Source organism: Urocitellus parryii, chromosome 6, assembly GCF_045843805.1.
Source record: "Urocitellus parryii isolate mUroPar1 chromosome 6, mUroPar1.hap1, whole genome shotgun sequence".
Classification (NCBI taxonomy): Eukaryota; Metazoa; Chordata; class Mammalia; order Rodentia; family Sciuridae; genus Urocitellus; species Urocitellus parryii.
This window is the reverse complement of record NC_135536.1, coordinates 109,687,955-109,693,341: the sequence shown is the minus strand read 5'-3', so window position 1 is coordinate 109,693,341 and position 5,387 is coordinate 109,687,955.

Sequence of the window (5,387 nt, the reverse complement as noted above, 5' to 3'; positions counted from 1 at the left end):
TCAACCCCCCCACACCTCCCTTGAAGGGCTGTTGGCTCTGCTGGCCTCTGTGCAGAAATCGAGAAGCTGATCCTAAAACTTATATGAAGTTTTACCCCAAATAACCCAAACAATCTTGATGACAAAGAGGAACAAATTTGGAAGACTCCAGACTCTCTGCTTTCCACACGTACTACAAAGCTACAAAGTGACGTTGCCTGGTGTGATAGTGCACACCTGTAATCCCGGCAGCTCGAAGGCTGAAGCAGGTGGACTGTGAGTTCAAAGCCAGCCGCAGCATCTTAGTGGGATCCTAAACAACTTAGTGAGATCCTGTCTCTAAATAAAAAATAAAAAGAGCTGGGCTGTGACTCACGGGGAAAGAACCCCTGGGTTCAATTCCGAGTTTAAAAAACAAAAAGGTGTGGTACTAGCATACGAGAGACCTATGTAACAACAGAATAAAGTTAAGACTCCAGAAATATTCTCACAATTATGGTCAATTGAATTTGGACAAGGGTGCCAATACTTTTCAATAGAAAATTGTCTTTTCAACAAATAACGCTGAACGGGCTGGATGTGGGCCCATACTCAGGAGGCTAAGGCAGGAGGATCACAAGTTGGAGGCCAGCCTCAGCAACTTAGCAAGACATTATCTCAAAAAAATTTTTTTTATTTTAAAGGGCTGGGTGCAGCTTGGTGGTAAAGCACCCCTGGGTTCAATCCCTAGTACCAAAAAGGCGGGGGTGGGGTGTGGAGCAGGGAACTGGAACAAGGAGACATTCACATGCAAAGAATAAATTTGGATACCTTACTTACTCACACCACATTAAAAAATTAACTCAAAATGGAAACCAAAACCTTACATGTAAAAGCTAAGAAAGAAGAAAACATAAATGTACGATTTTGTGGCAATGGATGAAGCAATAGTTTCTTTGATAGAACACCAAACCCACGAAAAATAGAAGAAAAAAATAGGACTAGGCTGTGGCTCAGTGGAGGAGTTCTCCATAGCAGGCACAACCCCCTGGGTTCCATCCCCAGTAACAGGACAGAAGGAGGAGAAAGAGAAGATAAGTTGGATTGGATATCTTAAAATTTAAAAACAACTTTTGTGCTTCAAACGACACCATCAACAAAATATAGAGCTGGGTGGGTGGAGCCCTGGAAGAGGCTGAGAGGGTCCAATGAGTTTGCGAATCAAGAGATCCACTGGAGCAGGCAGAGTGAGCAGGGCAGTGATCCTAAGCAGTGGAGTCAGGGGGACTGCGGGGTGGGGACCCAGGGATGAGGAGACGCTGAGGTGGGAGGTACTAGGGCCCCTGGGCCGCCTCCCTTTGGAACCTGGTCCCTGACCGGCAGCCCCGCCGCTCTGCCACCTGCCCTCCGCGGAGAGGGGCTGTGACTGGAGGGTTTTGCTGCCACCTTGTGGAAACGGTGAGAATGACAGCCATGGGACAGAGGCCTGGCCCCCACCCACGTCCAACCCAACAGAGCAATGCCCAAGGGCTGGTTCGGCACAAGCCAGGGACAGCCCCGGCCCTCGGTGAGCTGGCAGTCTCTGGGCTGGAATTCAGGTCACTACGACCTTTCCAAAGACGGACTCGAAGGAGTACGGGGACAGGCTGGAGCAGCAGAGTGGCCTCAGGTGGCCTCTGAAATTCTGGATAAAGGAAGGCTTTGGAGAGGAGGCTCTGGAAGGGGGGAAGGTAAGACCGAAGGCACAGCCCGAGCAAAGGCCTGGAGCTCGCGGGGCAGCCAGGAGGAGGTCATTTGCTGCAGGGGTCGGGCGCTTAGTAGATGGTCATCAAGGGCAGGAATGAAGGACTCCCCGATTCCCAGCACCTGTGCTTTTCACATGGTTGTGTCTAAGGAGAGCAGTAGCAGCTTTGCAGGTGGGAATAAGAGAGAGGGGAGTTTCCAGGGGGGAGGAAAAGGAGCCTCTAGGAGTCCTACTGTCCCAATGACAACAAGATGCCTCTGGGGCTGTGGCTGTGGCTGTAGCTGGGTGGCAGAGCTCTTGCTAGCTCGCATGAGACCCTGGCTCCCAGCACCATGAGAAGAAGAAGAAAAAAAAAAGCACCTGCCATTACCTGGTGGGAGTCTTCCCACAGCCTTGAAGGGGCAGGACTAGACTCACTGTCATCCTTCCATTTGACAGATGAGGAAACCAAGGTCCAGAGGAGTGAGTGGGTGGAGCTGTGGCTTGAACCCTTGGCTCCTTGTCCTCAGCCACCTGTTGACTTGTACCAGTATACAGAGGAAGGGGGGTTGGGGGAGGGCCTCTAAATCAGCTGGGATGGAGATTTTCCTTTTGAAGGGTGGGGAGGGACCCAGGTGGTAGACCCCAACCCCCCCCATGAAGTACAGTGTGTCCTAAAATGCAGGGGAGTCAGGATCCTGCCATAGCTCCCCACTGTTCTGGAACAGTCCAGCACCCCTTGCCTGGTCTTCAGGTTCCTCTCACAAGAGGCAGTTAGCCCAGTGGTCAAGATCCTGACTCTTCCCTGTCTGGCTGTGTGGCCAAGTGTTAGTGCCCCTTAGCCCCTGAGCACTAGGATTTCCTCCTCTGTAAGCTCTGGATAAGGATCAAGCATCCTGCCTTCCTGGGGTTGTCGGAGGCATTAAGGGAGTCAGTCTAGAGGATCGGGCAGTTGGAGGCTGACCCTCATGATGACTGCCCAGAGCAGGAGGCCTTGGGCCTTTCACAGGCTGCTCCTTCACAAGGTGGTTCAGTCTGGAACCACAGCTTCCCACCACCCCTGCTTTCCACATCCTTCCAGATGGCCCTGCTGCTCTCTTCCCATCCTGTCCAGCTAGACTGACTCCTTCTCCTCCCCTGCTCTACCCTCTCCCGCTGAACCATGGCCTTTGGCAGCAGTGTGCACCACACGCCCACCCTCCAGGGGCTCTGAGCATTTAGGTTTTCTATGGTGAGATGCAGGTCTGTGTTTATCTTTTTGACCTGACAGTGTCACCACAGAGAAGCACTCAATTCTCAATAAGCACTGGGGAAAGGAAGTTGGAAAGAGGGAGGGACTAGGGAAGCTGAAAGGGGTGGGGAAGGGAAAGGAAAGGAGACAAAGATGAAGCCCAGATAAACCTGCTCCAGAATGGCAAGAATACAAGGAGCAATGAGTGTGGGCGAGGATGTAGGGGGGGGGGAGGCAATTTGCAGTTCCTATCCTGCTGTTGGACTGCAAATTGGTGCAGCCACTCTGGAAAGCAGAAAACTTGGAATGGGACCACTCCTCGGCATATACCCAGAAGACTTAAAATCAGCATACTATAGTGACACAGCCACATCAACGTTCATAGCAGCTCAGTTCACAATAGCTAAACTATGGAACCAACCTAGGTGCCCTTCAACAGATGAGCGGAAAACTACATTTTCTTTAAAATGTAGTTCATAAACAATGGAGTATTACTCAGCCATAAAGAAGAATAAAATTATGGCATTTGCCAGTAAATGGATGGAACTGGAGATTATCATACTAAGTGAAATAAACCAATCCCCAAAAAACCAAAAGCAGAATGTTTTCTCTGATATGCGGAAGCTGACTCACAACCGGCAGGGATGGAGAGCGGTGGGGAGGGAGGAAGAGTGGGTGGGTGGGGGAGGGGAGGAGAGATGGGAATAGGAAAAACAGTAGAATGAGTCAGACACAAATTTCCTATGTTCATAGATAAATACAAAAGTGTAACTCCACATGGGAAGTTATACTCCATGTATGTGTATGTCAAACTACGCTCTACTGCCATGTATATCTAAAAAGAACAAATAAATTTTAAAAAAGATAAACCTGCTCCACCTGGGGCATGGCTCGGTGGTAGAGTGCCCACTTAGTATGCATTGAGGCCCTGGGCTTGATCCCCAGTACAAAAAGCAAAACAAATAAAACAAAAACCCATTTGCCTTGTGTGTGTGTGTGTGTGTGTGTGTGTGTGTACTGGGGACTGAGCCCAGGGGCACTTTACCAGTGAGCTACATCCCCAGCCCTTTGTATTTTTTAATTTTGAGACATCTGACTAATCTGTGACTTCCTGAGTCAGGGTCACAGGTGGGCACCACTGTGTCCAGTTCCATTTACCTTCTAACAACCCCAGGGAATGCATGTGGCGACTGGGGCATGTGGCAATGTGCGCTCTTCCTTGGGTCCTGTTTTCATTCCTCAAGTCGTGGCCTTGAAAAACCTCACAGTGGCTCTGGACTTGATCCTTCACCCCTCTGAAGCTCAATTTCCCCATTGTAATAGAGATAATAATGGAACTCAAATGATTGGGTGGTTATGAGGATCAAATGAGAAAATAACTGGGAATGCCTGCCACCTGGTGCAAAGGACGCCTTCAGTAAACTGTGTCAAGATGGGGACGGTTCCTGACGGTGAGGATTCCAGATGGACGACTCAGCACTGCACCCTGCCCCAGGAGGCAGGCACTCCCCAGGCTTCCAGAGACCCTTTGTCCGAGAGCCCTGCCTGCCGGTCACTCAGAGGTCACAATGCTCTCTTCTGGCCTCCTCCCACCCCCACCATAAGACCCACAATAAAGACCCCTGATTGCCTGATTAAAGGACGTGGATACACAATTAATTTCAATTGTAGACCAAAAACCCTCCCCCCACCTTTCCAAAAGAATCGCTCACCCTATTCCAATTTACACACTGAACCAACATAGAATTTTCCAGCGGGTTTCGTAGCCTTTGAAGTGACCAGACCAGACTATTGATTTATTTCCAACTAACCTCCCTCTTTGAACCTAGAAGGGTCAAGGTTAATTATATAATAAAACATACTGTGCCCAGCTGCCCCTCTGAAGGCACTGGGAGCCCCCAGACCTTTCTGAGCCGGCAAGCGGTGGATCAGATTTCTGATCCCTTCCCGGATTCATTTCCTTCATCAGGGCCCATTAAGAAGAAGAAGAAAAAAAAAGAAAGAAGAAAAAAAAAAACTGACCCCTCATTTCCTCCCTGAGAGATAAATTTTAATTTGCTGGAAACCAACAAAGAGGACCTAAGCTGAAAGACAACCCCGTTAAAGAAAGACCCCCGTTTCCCTGTCCAAGGAGAATCACACGAAACACTGGCTGCAAAAGCACGAGGGGGTTTATTGGGACACAGGCGCCTGCGGGTGCCCAGTAGAACCTCAGCCGGAGCCTTGGTGAACTGGCACACCGGGCTTGGGGATACAGAGATTTTTATAGGGTTTGGGACAGGTTTCGCGCGCTCGGGAAGCAACAGGTTTCTTATTGGTTTGTTTAAATCTAGCATATAGGCCACCTAGGGGGTACAGGTCTGCATTCCAAAAACCACAGGTCTGCATTCTATTCTTTCTGTTCCTGCTTATCTGTTCCGGTTTATTCATTCATGCCTCAGGATTCGGGTGCTCTGTTCTTCAACCGGTTGTCCG